The following is a 16,658-nucleotide window of genomic DNA, read 5'->3' on the forward strand; positions in this document are numbered from 1 at the left end:
GAAATCTAATCGAGACTGTGATTGGTGAAATTCACTTTTTTATGGCCCATACTTATTATATTCTTTTCTTTCTCTCTTTTCAGCATTGTCCGGGAAGTGGTGGTGGCACTACAGCAGCAGTATGTTTGAAAAGAGTAGTTTGGAATTGCCCTGTTGTTAGTTGTGAGATTACTTTATGCCTCATGCCCTCGGACTGTCTCACATTTAGCATTCATGCTTCGCTGTGTCTGAACATGCATTAGGTACCATTTTTTTTGTGTTCCGTATTAAATGCTTTCTGTTTGCGATTCGGTCAATACATTACGAGTTAACAGGGGTTCTGAGGTAACTTGCAGCAGCAAAAATCCTCAACTGAGGATCTGGGAAAGTTTCACGAAGCATGGTCAGTCGGAGCAAAAGTAAGGAAGTCGTTCGTTTCTGCAGTGTTTCACAATACTACCTTTCCCGTGAGCAGTCGAACAGACTAAATGATTGTGCTACAGACTGCGACGGCAAGCGCTCCGCTGAAAAGTAATCCTTTAATACCGGTGTAAGCAACGCAAGGTATTGGGGTACACCGCGTGAAACAGAGACTTCGGTGTATCTCATCCATGCTCACCACATCACCAAAATTAAACAAGTCCCGTTCCGCAGCATTTCTCCTCAATCCCTCTAAACCCATCCTATCCAGAAACTCATCCGATTACCATTGCAATTTTCTGAGTGCAATAGCCTCCTCCACTCCCTCTGGTAGCTCATTCCATACACCCACAACCTTGTGAGTGGAAAATGTGCGTCGGGGTCCTTTGTCAATTTCAGACCACTCACCTTGAACCTATGCTCTCCGAGTTTTCCAACTCACCCTAGCTTGTGTAAAACACGTAAATACTCAGTTTACAACCCTTCCATAAAACCATGTCGCAGCCGTTATGCTGCCGGGAAAGTTGTCCCAGCTTTATTCCACTTCACACTCCAGTCCAAACATTGACGACATCCTTGTCTATATTTTGTCACTAATTTCAGTCTATATTTTTTGACTTTTTCAAGATGTCAATTTCCCTGGATAACAACGAGCTATTGGAAAAAGAAAGGTGAAACGGAGAATGGCTTCACTTTCAGTGCTGGATGCCACAGAGCCGCAACGCGCTCGGCTGAAGCTCGTTTCTGTAGTGTAGTGGTCATCACGTTCGCCTCACACGCGAAAGGTCCCCAGTTCGAAGCTGGGCAGAAACTGCTTTGTTCTTCATTGCAGCCTTTTACACGGACAAGAACGGAGCTTCTTGCTTGCTCTCCCATCTGCAAATCTGCCTTCGAAAATGCTCGAACAAATCTGCTCTCTTTGTGAAATGTGATGCCACTTCCATTTAATTAGTGAGCAAAGCATTGTAAAGGCTTGTTCTGATCAGAACCATTGTAAAACCTGGTTCTGATCATAAGTCATTCTGTTTGAGAGTGTAGTTACCGCGTTCTGATCCCTTCCACGAAAAACTGTCCCGCATTTGCATTCCTTGCGCAGGCGACCGGTTCAAAGACAGGGAAGAAGCTGATGCGCTGGTGCTACTGATCAGCGCACCACTGATTCCTGAACTAGTCTGTCTGTCAAATGTAAAACCAAAGTCTTCTCTGCAAGGCCTCATTTGGAAACTCTCTGTCGTTATTCAACGTGCGAGAATTGCAGCAGAGGTGCTGAATCATGGTTTGGATCATTCGCACGTTAGTGACTCATTCAATCAGCAACAGCAATGAAAGAAATTATACTCTCCGAGGAACCTCTTGGACCTGTGCTTTCATAGCACCGCTAGTATTAAGGTGCGCTCCGAGATCTAAGCCATGTTGGAACTGAAACGGAGGAATTGACAGAGAGGCTGCAGAATGACATCGCATCCTTTTGGTTTCATTAAATCACTGACGAGCAGGAAAATGTAAACGGGAGAGCGACTGGAAAGTGAGGCAGTTGCAGCTCTGGTGAAACTCCTTCTTTTTGAGTCACTCAGCAACAAGAGGCGTGAAGGACTCAGGCGTGAGAGCTCTTCACATCGAGAACAAAAAGCACTCAAGGGCAGTTAGCACCACTCCCGGAGTGGGGGTGGGGTGACATAATTACCTTTTGACTTCATTACTATGTTCAAAACTGCCTTTAAATTGAGGTGAACAGAAACTGCATTTCTAATAAGCACCATGAATTTAGCAAGATTTATTGAGTCGCTTCTCGTCGATTCCCACACAGGTTTCCAACTCAGTCGTATCGATGTGGCTCATGTCCAGGTTGAACATCCTTGCAGCCAATTGCACGGTTAAGGTAAAAGGCAAGGAAAGTGGCATCTCGAACTGGCCCCGAGGTCAGAGCATCCTCACAATGTAATCTGTCGTTCTCGGATTGTAATGCTACCTCCGCTTTTAGGGTGGAGAACATTCTTTGGACCCTTATGCTGCAAAACAGACACAGTGACTGAAACTATGCTGCACGGTATAATGTGGAACACGGCCTGCTCAGCTTTGTGCATTTCCCTGTTTCCGGTGTGTTTCATGTTCCATGTAAACGTGAAAGTTGTCCTGTTTCGAGCAATCATTGAGCAAAGCAAGAATCGAAATTGAAGTAATGTCAAGCAGCTCATGGTGATTTGACCAAATCGTAACCGAACATATACTCTCACGCACTCACAGAAACATTTGTAGCTGAAAAGAGTCTGAGTAGGTAGACTCAGCTTACCATTGATTTTTGTCTGGATTGAGGGGCTCCTTCTTTGTGTTCACTCAGCAACCAGAGACATGAAGGTGACTCTGGCAGAGTGCTCTTCACATCGAGAACAAAGAGCACTCAAGGGCAGTTAGCACCTCTTTGACATCTTCTGGGGTGGGGTGGGCAATCACCTTTTGACTTCTGTTAGATCCTCAAAAACTGAAAGTTGTCCTGTTTCGAGCAGAGGACGAAATCATTTACCAAAGCAACAATCCAAATACCAGCAATATCATGCAGCTCATGGTTACTTTGCCCAATCATATCCGAATATACAGTCTCTCATACAGACATTACATTTGTGGCTTTAGCAAATCTCAGAAGCTTGATTCCAGCTATCAAATGATTTTTGGCTGGATTGAATGTTTGTTGCGAGATTGATATTGTAGTTGGTCATATCCCTGCAGCTGTGCCAGCAGGAGAGGGATCCCAGAACTGTTTCCCTGTGACTTTGCTTCTAATGTTTCACAGGAGCACCATGGAAGGTGTAAGACAATACACTGCAGCTGTGGCTGGTTTCGTGGCCAAGTGACCGAAGGAACTGCTTTCTCACTACAAACTCTCAGGTGGCTCGAGTTCAGATCCAACCGCTGCCCTTTGTGGGTGCTGTTTGTTTTACTGCAACCTGTTAAATGCTGCTGTGTTTAAATTCCAACACAACCATGTGGTTTGCTTTTGGAAATGTACCTCTGATTTGGGAGAGTGCACACTCTCTATCCTGTCATGTTTATGCTGTTATGATCACGTTTGCGTCCCACATGAAATGTCCCCGTTCTCAAGCGGTTCTACTGCTGCATCATGTTCCGGCCAAGTTGTGTTATTCACTGTTTTCACTGAAACAGAACGGAGATTGGTATTGCATCGCTGTTGTGAAACAAAATCCTGCAGTGACTTTACTTCTCATTATTTGGTGTTCTGGCGAATGGGAAAATAATTCCACTACATTGTGATGTCATATGGTCTTAAATTTCTTTTATTTCCTTCCCTTCTGCCCTGGAGATGGAGGAAGCAGGCACTGCCGCATTGTTGATCGGATGGGCAAATTAATCTAAACGAGACTGTGTTTTGGAATCTCTTAACTTTTCATTGTCCGTTCATGTTCAGTTCTTTCTTTTCCCTCATTTCGGAGCTTTTCGGGAGGTGGCGGTGCACCAAGTTTCCAATACATTTTGGGAGTGCAGTTTGGAATTGCTCTGAAGGATCTGGGAATGTTTATGGCTGATTGCCCTCGCACTGTCCCCAGAACAGCATTCATGCTTCAATGTCTCTTAAAATGTATGTTAAACAAACTCCCATTTCCCAGCATCTGGCCCCTATCCCACTAAACCTTTCCTATCCAGAAGCTCAGCCGGTTGCCTTTGAAATCTTCTGAGTGTACGAGCCTCCTCCACTTCCTCTGGTCGCTGATTCCATACACGCACAACCTTCTCTGTGGGATAGGTGCCTCATTCCGTTTTATATTTAACCCGTCCTCACCTTAAACCTATGCTCTCCAGTTTTTAACTCGCCCCATATTGCAGAGATCAATAACTCAAATTTTTTCTGTTGACAAACCTTCCTTAAGGTCATGCCTGACGATGAAGGTAAGACGTCCCAGTATGTTCAGGCTCGCCCGACATTCCAAACTGTGCATCCCTGACACCATCTTTGTTTATATTTTGTGAGCAATTTCACGTGATTTTCTTATTTTTTAAATGATGCCAATTACGCTGGAGAATAACCAGCTCCTGGAAACAGAAAGATGAAGCGTTGAGCCGCTGTAAATTTTAGTGCTGGCCGACTCTGAACACCAGCTGCTCGCGGGGATGTTGCCTGTAATGTAGTGGCTGTTAGAGTCACCTCATACACGAAAACTCCCGCTTCAAAATCGGGCAAGAATAGCCTTATTCCCGATGGCAGCCTTTCAGACTGACATGAGCAGAGATTTGTAACTTGCTGTTCACGTCAGCAAACCTGGCTTTGAATTTGCTCGCTCATACATGCTCGAGTGATGAAACGGAATACAATCCCATTTCATTTCTGTGTGAAACATTTTCACAGTGTTCGCCAAACTGGTTTTGAATATGCACAGATGTGTACAGCACTGATGGCCATTCTGTGTCACAGTGGAGTTCCTGGACTCTGATCCTTCCACTAAAAACAGTACCACATTTGCTTTCCTTGGGCAGGCGGCCTGGTTCAAAGCCAAGGGGCAAAGGTTCCCAGCAAAAATCCTCAACTGAGAACCTGGGCATGTTTCATGGGGAATGGTCAGTGGAGTAACATCGTGGAAGCACCCGTTCTGCAGTGTTTCTAAACACTAAATTCAAGAGCGATTGGATTTTAGTATTCTGAGGCATAATTTAAATTGATTGGTAAAATTGGAATTGTTTCTTAATTACCAAACAAAACTGACTTGTTCCACAGCCAACCGTTACATCTTTCCAATTTTTAAGTACAGGCTGAGACTGTGAGCTGGTCATCACAGGTATTTGTCAGCGCTCAGTTCCGAACAGCATTCACTCTCATTTGAAGGTGGAGGGCACGTCTTCAACTTCATAACACTGTTCTCATCACAAAATCCTGCAGCTTCTCATCATGGGGACAGGGGTTGGATTGCAACCGTTCCCGTATTAAATGTAAAGATTTTCACACGGGAAGCGCCATTCATGAGGTGGAGTGGGGATGGGGGAGTTTCTGTAAGCTGTGTCCCAGGCTGTGCAGGGAGCTGCAGTGGCCACTGTCTGTTGACAGCAGGGGTCTGGAGAGAGCAGTGTTTGTCCCTATCTTACTCCATGTGGAGCCAGGAACACAGAATCATCAATGGTTTGGGCTGCAATTCAACCTTGCCATGGATTTTCCGGTTTAAATGGAGCTAGGGTAGTATTCCCTAGTCTGATCTGGAACAACCAAAGCTCCATACCTGGATGGTGTCAAACTACCAACCTTTATCTTTCAGCCCACTGCTGACCATTGGAGTCATACAGCCTGTCACCAACCAGGCGTGCCGATTTCCCTAAAGCAGGAAGGTTAGCGGGGATCTGAAGGGCGGTGGAACAACTGGAGCTCTCACTGTTTTCAGAGTCTGTCACCAATTTTCCTGCTTTCATTACCAAAAGTGTCAGAGAGCTGAGGGGTCTGCAAACACCCAGAGGGAAAGGAACTGGGAATTAGAAGATACCCAGATCGTTCAAAATGACTGCCTGAGCTACATCACTATGACTCTGGTACTGGGATAATTCAAGCACATGGCTTGACAGAATCTGAAAATTAAATACAGAACTTCAGGCTGTTCAGTCCAAATGAGATCCATTAAGATACAGTGGATATTGAATCTCTTCCATATAGCGACTTCATCAAATCCTCCCTGTCAATCTATCCACAAACTTAATTTTTGTATTTCTTCGTCCATTTCCCCCAGCTAATGTGAACATCTTGTTTTCATCTTCCTTATCTATACCAATTATAAGCCAATAAGCTCTATTGCATCTCGCTTCAACTCCAGTTGCTCCATTGCATCCTAAATCACTCCTTAATCTTACTGGTAAATGAATGAGTCTATCCCTCTCTGGACCCTCCCATCCTTCACAATGTATGATGATCTCTGTTGTGAATATACTGATCACCCTCGACCTGGAGGAGGGATAATGCGAGTTTCTGAAATTATCGAGAGGGTGCAGGAGGAACCCAATAGGACTGGCACCTTTGGGAGAGAGAAATAATGTTAATGTTTAGAGACAATTTCTTACTTTATTTTGATTATTCTTTTCTCTCTGCCCTAATAGTGATGGATCTTTGAAGCTTCTTTCTCCAAGGATTTCAAGGAAGGATATATACACAAAAGTATCAAACAAAGGAATTATTTGTCTCTCTGATTTCTCACCTGGACAGACACTGCCTTTATTAAACTTCTTTGAATATTTGAAAAGATTCATAGACAGGAAACGCCAAAGAAACATTGACTCTAGATCTGACTTGATCAATCGATTCATCACAAACTGGAAATAATTGATGTTGAGTGTTGCATCCTCAGTCATTACCAATCACTGCATACAATTTCTCCATCATATCCTCCCTGACGATCTGTACCAAAGTCTTAGTGATTGTTGGTGTATCCCATACCTGGGGGAGGTGTGTTCCAGTTGGAGGTAGTTGGGAGCTGACAGGATGAACTAGGTTGGGGAGTAGATGGGGCTTGGGTAATAGATTCTGGGAGTATTTGAACATTGCTCAGTCAGCCATTATCCTCAAGCCATGCGGGCTGACAGGGGGAGTATTGACCTGTTACTGTCTCTGTCTGTCTGTGAGGAAAGTGAGGACTGCAGATGCTGGAGATCAGAGCTGAAAATGTGTTGTTGGAAAAGCGCAGCAGGTCAGGCAGCATCCAAGAAACAGGAGATTCGACATTTCAGGCATAAAGCCCTTCTTCAGGAATGAGGAAAGTGTGTCCAGCAGGCTAAGATAAAAGGTAGGAGGAGGAACTTGTGGGAGGGGCATTGGTGATGCGATAGATGGAAGGAGGTCAAGGTGAGGGTAATAGGCCAGAGTGGGGTGAGGGCAGAGAGGTCACGAAGAAGATTGCAGAGGGAGTCCCTCCCTCGCTCACTGCACACCCCAGGTCATCTCCTCTGCACAGAAGCTCTTCAGCCACATTCTCAAACAGACTTGCTACCACAGCCACATCTCCTTCCTCAGCACCTGTCGACGGAACCGACCTCGAACTCAGCACTGCCTTCCTAACCTGTAATCTTCTTCCTGACCTCTCCACCCCCACCCCACTCCGGCCCATCACACTCACCTTGACCTCCTTCTACCTAGCGCATCTACAACGCCCCTTCTCCAAGTCCTTCCTCCCTACCTTTTATCTTAGCCTGCTGGACACACTTTCCTCATTCCTGAAGAAGGGCCTTATGCCTGAAATGTCGAATCTACTGTTCCTTGGATGTTGCCTGACCTGCTGCGATTTTCCAGCAACACATTTTCAGCTCTGTCTGAGTGTGACAGAGTGTGGGCTGGGGGTCACTTGTTCCCTTTTTGCCTTTTCTATCTCTCTCACTGTCGCTCTCTCTTTCGCTTCTCTCTCCTCTCTCGTTTTCTCTTTCACACTCTCATTCTTCTGCTCTCTTCTCCACCTCTTCTTCACCCCTCTTCTCCTCCTACCCTCTTCTCCCTCTCTCTCCTCCACTCTCTCTTCTCTCTCCCATCTCTTTTCGCTCTCCCCTCTCTCTTGCCTCACTCTTCTCTCCCCCTCTCAACTCTCTCTTCCCCACTCTCACTTCATCTCTCTCTCTCTCTCTCATTACGGTCGCACGGTGGCTCAGTGGTTACCACTGCTGCCTCACACTGCCAGGGACCCAGTTCAAATCCTGCCCAAGGCAACCGTCTGTGTAGAGTGTGTACATTCTCCCCAGTGTCTGCATGGGTTTCTCACAATCGGTCCAATGGTGTGCAGGTCTGGGTGGACTGGCCATAGTGGAGTTGCCCAAAGGGTAAGGTGAACTGTTCAGACAGAGCAAGGTCTATGTGGGTTACTCTCCTAACCATCTTTCCACCCCTCTCTTTCCCCCAGTATCCTACTCCCCTCTCCTCTGCCACCCTGCCCTCACCTGTCTTCACGATTCCCTCCTCGTTTCCGCCCCCACTTTCACTGTCCTACCCATCTGCACTTCTGTCTTTCACCCAATCTCCTCCTCCCCACCTTCAACCACTCTGTCCTCCCGAATTCTTCTCGGCCACCTCCTTCTGTTCCCACGCCTCCTGCTGTCTATTCCCTCTTTCCATGCCACCACCTACTCCCCCTCACCTCTTCTCTCCCCGCTAACATCCCCCCGCTCTCCTCCTCCTCGCCCCCACACCTCACCCACTCTCCTCCTCCCCCCCTCTGAAACCCTCCTTTGCCCCTGCTGCTGTCTGCCTCATTCTCCCTGCCCCTCTTTCCTCCACCTCTCTCTCCTCTCCCTCTCTCTCTTTCACCCCTATTTTCTGCGCCCTCTCTCCTCCCCTCTCTCTCCTCCCACTCTCTGTCCTTCCCCTCTCTCCTCCCCACCTCTCTCTCCCCCCCTCTTCTCCCTCTCATTCCCCTCTCTCCTCGCCCCTCACTCTCCTACATCTCTCTCTCCTCCCCTCTTCGTACACCCCCTAACCTCCCCCTCTCTCCTTCCCCGCTCCATCCACCTCTCCTCCCATTCTCTCTCCACTCCTCTCTCTCTCCTCTCCCTCTCTCCTCTCTCTCCTCCCCATCTTCCTCATCCCCCTCTCCTCCCCCATGCTCTCCCTCTCTCCATCTCCCCTCTCCCACTCCCCTCTCTTATCCCACTCTCCTCCTCCTCCTTCTCTTCTTCTCCTCTTCCCTCTCTCCTCTCCCCTCTCCTCTCATTCCTCACTACTCTCTCCTCTCACTCCTCATCACTGTCTCCTCTCCCCTTTCTTCTTCTCCTTTCCCCTCTCTCCTCACCGCTGTCTCATCTCCCCCTCCCGTCTCTCCTTCTCTCCTGTCCCCCTCTCTTCTCTCTCCTCCCCTTCACCTCCCCTTCTCCTCTTTCTCCCCTCTCCCCCTCACCTCTCCACTCTCCCTCTCTCCTCATTCCCTCTCCTCACCCTTCTCTTCTTCCACCTCTCCTTTCTTCACCTCCCCTCCTCTCCCCTTCCCCCTGCCCTCTCGTTCCCCTCTTCTCCACACTCACTTCTTCCCCTCTCCCGTCCCCTCTTCTTCACCCCCTCTCCTGAACTCCTTCCCTACCCCCTTGTATCCTCTCCTCCCACCTGTCCTCCCTTCTACTCTCCCATCTCTCCTGCCCCCTCCTCCCTGGCTCTCCTCCCTGTCTCTGCTCCATTTCCCTGTTCACCTCCCCCTCCTTCCCCACTTCCGCCTCTCCTCCCCCTCTCCCCCCTTCACCTCCCACTGTCCTCCCCTCCTCCTCATCTTCACCTCTTTCCTCCCCAATCCTCATGTCCCTCTCTCGTCTACCTCCCACCACCTATCTCCTACTCCACCCCAAACTCCCCTTCGCCTCACACCCCAAACGCCCCCTACGTCCTCACTTCCTCCTCTCTCCTAACCCCTCTCCTTCCCTTCTTCCCCATCACTCATCCCCCCACTTCATTCGCTGTCTCCTCCCGTCCTCCACCTTCCACGTTCTCCCCCACCTCTACTCCTCTCCTTCATTCCTCTCCTTCTCTCCTACAACCCCCTTCCCATACACCCTCCACCACTCTACTCCCCCTTACGCCATCCACTCCTTGCTCCTCACCCCCTGTCCTCCTGTTCCCTCTCCTCCCATCTCTCCTCCTCTCTCGCCCACCGTTCCCAGCTCTCTCCTACCCCCTCTCTCCTACAGCCCTCTCTCCACCCCTTCTTTCCTCTGCCATGCCTCTTTCCCCAATCCAATTATCCCCGCACCTCCCCTTCCTCCACCCTCTCTTCTCCCCCTCCCTCCTCACCTCTCCCTCCCCCCCTCCCCACTCTCCCTTCCCATCTCTCACATTGAAAGATGAGGCACACAAAGTGGTCAAAAACAGCATGAAACTGGAAGATTGGGAAAGCGTTAAAGATCAGAAGAAAGTCACAATAAGAGTGAGAAAGAACCGTAGGAAAGAACAGGAGAGAAAAGATGTACCACATAATTTAAAGACAGATAGCAGAAGTTTCTATGAAAACTTTAAATGAAAAAGAGTGGCTAAGGTAAATGTTGGTCCTTCAGGGGATGAGGAGGGACATTTAGTTATGGGGTGTGATGAAATGGCGGAGGCACTGAACAGGTATTTTGTATCGGTCTTCACAGTGGAGGGCGCTAATAACATGCCAGAGATTGACAAAGAGATGGAGTTGGTGAGGACCTGGAAACAAATATTATTACGGAACGCTAGTGTTGGGCAAGCCCATGGAGCTAATGATAGACAAGTCTTCTGTCCTGGTGGAATGCATCCCAGCGTGCTAAAAGAGACAGCGGGGGATAGAACAGTTGCACCGTCAGTAATTTTCCCAATTTGCTGGACTCTGGGGCAGTTCCAGCAGATTGGAAAACATTGGCGCCGCTGTTTAAAAAGGAAGGTAGACAAAAGATGGGGTAGTATAGATCAGTTAGTGCAACATCTGCCGTGGGGAAAATGCTTGAGTCTCTTATCAAGAAAGAAAGAGCAAGGCACTGCTGGATCCCCAAGTGAATACCTTCCCACACATGGAACAGCTGAACGACTTCTCCCCCATGTGAATAGGGTGATGTTAAATAAAGACCATTGAATTTAAGACATTTACAGATCTTAAAGTTTTTTTCTCCCACAGTCAGGGGAAAGCTCTCTTGTCAGTGTAAAGCCACTGGTGTGACATGAAGCTGGATGACAAAATAAATCTCTTCGCACAGAATGTCTGTGTCAATGAGTCTCCAGTAGGTCTGTGAATTTTCAATCCTTCTCACAATCCAGATATTTCCATGGTGCTGATCTCCTCGCATATCTCCAAGTTGGATGATCTGGTGAATCCTTTCCCATAAACACAACATATTTATGGCTTCTCTGTCTGTGAATGTTTTTAGATTGTGAACTGGATAATGTTAAATAATTTCTGCAGTCAGTTCACTGGAACACTCATACACTTATGTGTGTGTGTGTGAGTGTGTTGTGTGTATGTGTGTGTGTATGTGTGTGTGTGTAATGTGTGTGTGTTGTGTGTGTGTGTGTGTGTGTATGTGTGTGTGTGTGTGTGTGTGTGTGTGTGTGTGTGTCCTGTGTTGGCTTGACCACACACAATGTTGTTTGAAACCTTTGCTCACTGACAAACAAGATAATCATGTTCCCTTTATGGCCAAATGAATATCGTGACTCTGTTGGATCTTTATATCATGTTTGATTTCTCTCACTTCTGGCGAGAGGTGCAAGTGGAGTTCAATGCACCTAAATGTGAGGTGATGCACTTTGGAAGAATAACAGGAAGGCAGAATACTGGGTCAATGGAAAGATTTTGGTAGTGTGGATGTGCAGAGGGATCTTGGAGTCCGTGTCCATAGATCCTTGAAAGTTGCCATCCAGGTGGATAGTGCTGTTAAGGGGGCATACACGTGTTAGGTTTCATTGGGAGAGGGATTGAGTTCTGGAACCACAATATCATACTGCAACCATACAAAATGATGGTGCGGCCACAGTTGAAATTGTTTACAGCTGTGGTCGCCCCGTTACAAATACGATGTGGAAGCATTGGAAAAGGTGCAGAGGAGATTTATCAGGATGGTGCCTGGTCTGGAGGAAGGTCTTATGAGAAAAGCTGAGAGACTTGGGTCTTTTCTCATTGGAAAGAAGGCGGCTAAGGGAGGATTTATAGAGACATACAAGATAGTCAGAGGATTAGATAGGGTAGACAGGGAAAGCCTTTTTCCTAGGATGAGGACGACAGCTTGTACGAGAGAGAACAACTATAAATTGAGGGGTGATAGATTTAAGACAGATGTCAGAGGCAAATTCTTTACAGAGAGAGTGGTAAGTGTGTGGAATGCCCTACCAGCTCAGGTGGTCAACTCAGCTCCATTAGGGAGTTTTAATTAATCCTTAGATAAGCTCACAGATGATTTTGGGATAGTGTAGGGGACGAGTTGAGAAAATTCCACAGGTCGATGCAACTTTGAGGGCTGAAGGGCCTGTTCTGCGCTTTATTGTTCTATGTTCTATAATCTGAATCTTTTTCCACGGTAGAAATGACAAATTCTAGAGGACATAGATTTCAGGACAGGGGAAATTTAAAGAAAATAAAAACCGAAAGAACGGAAGATGCGGTTGATCAGAAACAAAAACAAAAGTTTCTGGAAATGTTCGACAAGTCTGGAAGCACCTGTGAAGAGAAATCAGAGTTCACATTTCTGAAAGGACCCGAAACATTAATGGATTTTTATTTTCTCAGATGCTGCAAGACCTGCTGAGCATTTCCAACAGCATGTGAAAGTTTCAAGAGAGTTATGTCAGGCAAGTTTTAATACAAAAGGTGATAGTTGAGTAGAATGTACTCTCCTGGGAGGTGATAAAAGCAGAAACAATCACAATGCTTAAGAGGCATTTGGGCAGGCACATAAGCAGGCAAGGGTAGGCAGGGATATGGATCATGTGCAGGCAGGTGAATTAGTTTGGAACGACATGGTCATGGTCTGCACAGACATGATGGGCCAATTATTCCGGTGCTGTAATGTTCTGTTTTCCAAGGGGCACAATGTGTGGATCGAGAGTTAATGTTTTTTTTTAGAACATACAGTGAGTTGATACATTTTGAGAGAAGCAATGTAGAAAAGAAATATATATTTGCATGGCACAGACACAAAGAGTAGAGACTGAGGGAAGGGGGCAAGGTGTACAATTCTTTAAAGGAGAGAGACATAATCAAAGTGTTTTGATCAAAACATATGGGATCCTGGGTTTCATTAAACAATTTCATTGACTAGTTAGGTCACAGTCAATCATTGTGTCCAATTCAGGTCAACAGATTCCTGATCTTCAGGGTGTGGAGTACAGACATATTGGTGTGGTGCACTGATGAAGAAAATGCAGTCACTGGATTGATTTGGAAAAAATGCTATTTTCTTTGAAGAAATCAAGTTGAAAAAATCATGATAGAATAAAATGGATATGATTATAACACATCTAGATAGAGCAGACAATAAAATAAATTGCACTTGATAGGTGATGGCTCAAAATTTAAGATTAGGTATAACGTTTTGAGAAAGTGGGAGATGAGCAATTGTTCCACTGGCTGGAAATATGCAGAACATGCTGCCTATTATGGTGGTGCAAGTAGAGGTGATCCATGATTAATGAATACAATTATATCAGATATGAGAGAAATAAACTTTCAGGTTTTGGGAACAGCTGGAGAATGAGAATAAGGATTCTGCTACAGAGAGCCAGCTTGGATTTGATGGGCCCTTTCTGTGCCATAACATGTTTTTTTTGTACTTGCTTAACTTGTTCCGGTTGTTTGTCTTCAGGGGTTAGATTATCATCAAGGTAAATCTACTCTGTGTTCATGCTCAGACCAACACAGGTTGTCCTTCCACAGCAGGAGATAATGTTTACTGTTTTATACTGGGTTCTGGAGGAGTCCCTAGGTAGTGTACACAGAACTGAAAATCTGCTCTAGGGTTTTTAACCAGGACTGTGAATATCTTGGAACATCTAATGCCACACCAATGCCTGGAATGCTTTCTAACTGACTGACTAAATGAAATATGTTCCTTCCACAGCATGTTGCTGGCTGGATTTCTGTGGTCAGTGTTATTACACAAGGATCAGAATTGGATAATCTATTGTCTGTAACATATACCAATGATTAGCATGGAAATGTAAATGATTTAATTAGCAAGTTTCTAGATGGTACAAATTGATGAAGTTGTGAATCGTGAAAAATGGTGTCAATGGATACAGCAAGAAAGAGATCCGTTGGTAAACCCATACGGAGATAGATTTTAATCCAGACAAGTGTGAGGTGATGTATTTTGGGAGGCTCATTGCAAGAGGAATGTATTCACTAAACCGAAGGCCTCTCAGCAGCATTGATGTACAGAGGGATCTTCAGGGGCAAGTTCACAGCTCCCTGAAAGTGGTGAAGGAGGTGGATGGCAGGCTTGCCTTCTTCTGTCAGGAGTGATTATAAAACTGTCATTAGGCCACCTTTGGGGTATTGTGTGCTGTTTTGATCACCATATAAAAAAGAGGATGTGGAGGCTTAGTGCAGTGAGAGAAAAGGTTTACAAGGATGTTGCCTGGATTGGGAGAGGTTGGAAAGACTTGGATTTTTGTCTTGTGAAAGTCAGTGGCTGCGGGTGATCTGAAAGGCTCAGAGAGTGAATAATCTGAATCCTTTTCCACGGTGAAAATGGCAAATTCTAGAGGCCATAGATTTAAGGGGAGTAGGGGCAAGTTTAAAGGAAATGAAAACTGAAACAACTGAAACAACTGCAGATGCTGTAAACCAGAAACAAAAACATTTTCGGGAAATGTTCAGCAGGTCGAGCAGCTTCTATGAAGATAAATTAAAGTTAACGTTTCTGAGGAAGGGTGACCAGACCCGAAACATGAACTGATTTTTCTTCACAGATGCTGCATGATCTGCTGAGCATTTCCAATAACATGTGCAAGTTTAAAGGCAGTTGTGTTGGCAATTTTCTTGTGCAGAAGGTGGATCAGTGACTGGAATGTATTTGCCTGAGAGTTGGGAAAAGCAAAACAATCACAACGTTTAAGAGGCATTTGGGCAGACACATAAGCAGACATGGGTTGGCAGAGATATGGATCATGTACAGGCAGATGGAATTAGTTTGGAATAGCTTCATGATCCACACAGACATGGTGGGCCGATTATTCCGGTGCTACACTCTTCTGTTTTCCAGGCGGTAGAATGTGTGGAGGAGAGTTAATAATTTGAGTGGAATATGTCTCTTCATGAGAACACACAATAAGTTCATTCATTTTGAGAGAAGCAATGTAAAAATATTATATTTGAATGGCACAGACACAACGTGCAGGACAGCAGGAATGGGGCAATGTGCACCACTTATTAAAGGAGAGAAAACATAAAGTGTTTTGGAAAACAAATGGGATGCTGGGCTTCATTAATGGGGGAATGATAACAAACTCATGGAAAAGATGCTGACCATTGACAAAGCTCTAGTTAGGTCACAGTCAATCATTGCATCCAATTCTGGTCAACAGATTCCTGGTCAGAACGAGGAAGTTAAAATACCATAGAGGGCCTGTTCCATACCTTTTGCTTCTCCTTCAGGACACTGTGGGTCTCAAGGGTTAAACATTCCCTTGCCAAAGGCCATATTTCATTAACTGAAGGCCTGTACTCTTTCAATACAGACAGAACACCTCAGAAGGGGGGAGGCTGACAGTATCTCAAAATAGAACCTCTTGCAGCCACACATGTGGATTCCCCCGTAACCCCAGACAGAGGAATTTGCCCTTTCCAGACAAGACTGAGAGCCCTGGGCACAACCCTGTTAAACTGCCTCCCGCTCCCATTGTCTTACCTCCCCTCCATATTAGCATAGGTAAGTGAATCCCCCATTTACTGAAGGAAGAACCCTCCAGCCTTAATCTCTTCCCATCAACACATAATCATGAACAATACGATAATCAGTTTCTGTAATCCATTCATACGTTAACGCAGGACATCGCCATTCATCAAGCTTTGTAAGGTCATAATTACCAGCTTTAAACTATGTAATGACAATCGCCCATGTGACTGATATGTCTTTGTCTAATTCCTATTAAATATACTGTCTCTGTGGGTAAGGCAGAGATTCATGAAGAAGAGTCTCTACAAGTCTCTATACTAACCTGGCAGGGGAGATACCATGATCATTGCGGTGCGCTCCCAGGACGAGGCTATCCCATTGCACTTCGGGTGTGCTGACGCCTGCGATGTCACCAAATGCGGGATACTCAACAGCAAAATTTGTGGTAGTGGGGGTCTGCGTTCGCGCTCTCCCCTTGTGGGCGGCACGGTGGCACAGTGGTTAGCACTGCTGCCTCACAGCGCCTGAGACCCAGGTTCAATCCCGAATCAGGCGACTGACTGCGTGGAGTTTGCATGTTCTCCCCGTGTCTGTGTGGGTTTGCTCCGGTCTCCTCCCACAGTCCAAAGATGTGCGGGTCAGGTGAATTGGCTGTGCTAAATTGCCCGTAGTGCTAGGTAAGGGGTAAATGTAGGGGTATGGGTGTTGCACTTTGGCGGGTCGGTGTGGACGTGTTGGGCCGGAGGGCCTGTTTCCACACTGTAAGTAATCTAATCTAAAGTCGACACTGGGGCACCTTAGAAACGCTTTGAAACTCTCGCCTGCTGCCCAATAATAAAGCTACTTGTGTCTTTAGGATTTGTGGAACAAAATAGGCATCAACAATGAAGGATATGAGTGATCTTCAGAGTGTGGAGTACAGACTTACTGGAATGGTTCACTGATGAAGAAAATGCAGTCACTGAATT

At 46.1% G+C, this 16,658-nt stretch overlaps 2 non-coding genes across 2 annotated transcripts; both read left to right on the top strand.

The window, feature by feature from the left end:
- The first annotated feature begins 1,139 nt into the window (after window positions 1-1,139).
- On the top strand, window positions 1,140-1,212 carry trnav-cac (transfer RNA valine (anticodon CAC)). The gene has a single exon. It is a non-coding gene; the product is annotated as a tRNA-Val (tRNA).
- Window positions 1,213-16,004: 14,792 nt separating this feature from the next.
- Window positions 16,005-16,167, top strand: LOC132812743 (U1 spliceosomal RNA). Its single transcript, XR_009643773.1, has one exon. It is a non-coding gene; the product is annotated as a U1 spliceosomal RNA (small nuclear RNA).
- Window positions 16,168-16,658: the final 491 nt, after the last annotated feature.

Source organism: Hemiscyllium ocellatum, unplaced genomic scaffold, assembly GCF_020745735.1.
Source record: "Hemiscyllium ocellatum isolate sHemOce1 unplaced genomic scaffold, sHemOce1.pat.X.cur. scaffold_296_pat_ctg1, whole genome shotgun sequence".
NCBI lineage: Eukaryota > Metazoa > Chordata > Chondrichthyes > Orectolobiformes > Hemiscylliidae > Hemiscyllium > Hemiscyllium ocellatum.